The sequence below is a fragment of the Cucurbita moschata genome, unplaced genomic scaffold (genome assembly GCF_002738365.1).
Source record: "Cucurbita moschata cultivar Rifu unplaced genomic scaffold, Cmos_1.0 Cmo_Scf01554, whole genome shotgun sequence".
Classification (NCBI taxonomy): Eukaryota; Viridiplantae; Streptophyta; class Magnoliopsida; order Cucurbitales; family Cucurbitaceae; genus Cucurbita; species Cucurbita moschata.
Window position 1 is genome coordinate 1 of NW_019270069.1, and position 1,241 is coordinate 1,241.

The 1,241-nt window shown below is 34.4% G+C and overlaps 1 non-coding gene across 1 annotated transcript; it reads right to left on the reverse strand.

Annotated features, from left to right (window-relative positions):
• Window positions 1-666: 666 nt before the first annotated feature.
• On the reverse strand, window positions 667-737 carry TRNAG-ACC. The gene has a single exon. It is a non-coding gene; the product is annotated as a tRNA-Gly (tRNA).
• Window positions 738-1,241: the final 504 nt, after the last annotated feature.

Consider the following 1,241-nt stretch of genomic DNA (forward strand, 5'->3'; position numbering starts at 1 on the left):
ATGTAAATTTGTTAACTTAATAAGGATCGTTTTAAATTTATGTTACTGTTGTAAATTTGGCTCTATTTCTCAACACTAATACCTTGTTTAATGTTGAGGTATTAGTGTTGAGAAAAACTCAAATCTTATTATAATTATAGTTTTGATATAACACACCACAAGAAATTAATATGGTACTTGTGTATGCATTTTTGAAGAAAAAGGAAAGTGAAATCGAACTTAAAAGTGTTTGTCTTTTGTAGGGATTAAAAGTAATAGGGAAGTAGGGATTAAAAGTGTTTGTCTTTTGTATAACTTCTACCTTAAAAATAATAGTTTAGGGATCATCATTGCTCCAACATAAAATCGAACTCAGGGATGTACCTCATATCAACATTGCTAATCTTCAAGATGCTCCAATCGAGAATCGAACTCAGGTCTATATCATGGCAGGATACTATTCTACCAATAGACCACTAGTGCATCTACCTTAAAGAAGATCCATAACGTACTCGTATTTTGGTCATGCAGTTCTTCCGAAGCCCTTCACTTTTAGTTTCACTTCTCGATTTAAAAACAAAAAGCTTGATAGTCCTACTCGTGAAATTTATAAATATAAACAATGTTGTAACAAACACAAGTTTCAACATTTTGCACTAATATTCATCATTGCCAATCTTCACAAGATGCACCAGCCGAGAATCGAACTCGGGTCTGTACCGTGGTAGGGTACTATTTTACCACTAGACCACTGGTGCAGGTACCTTTAGGTATATCCATAACGTACTCGTATTTTTGTCATATAGTTCTACTGAAGCCCTTAGCTTTTAGTTTCACCTCACGATTTAAAAAAAAAAAAAAGCTCGATAGTGCTACTCGTGAAATCTGTAAATATAAACGATATTGTGACAAACCCAAGTTTGAACATTATGCATTAATATCATTATAGCTAATCTTCAAGATGCACCAGTCGAGAATCGAACTCGGGTCCGTATCGTGGCAAGGTACTCCATACAGTACACATATTTTGGTCATGCAGTTCTTCTCAAGCCCTTAACTTTTTGTTTCACATCTCGATATAAAAACAAAAAGCTCGATAGTGCTACTCGTGAAATCAATAAAGTTAAAAGAAATGTTGTACCAAACCCAATTTTGAACATTATGCACTAATATAATAATCATAGCTAATCTTCAAGATGCAAGAGCCGAGAATTGAATTCGGGTCTACATCGTGGCAGGGTACTATTCTACCACTAGACCAC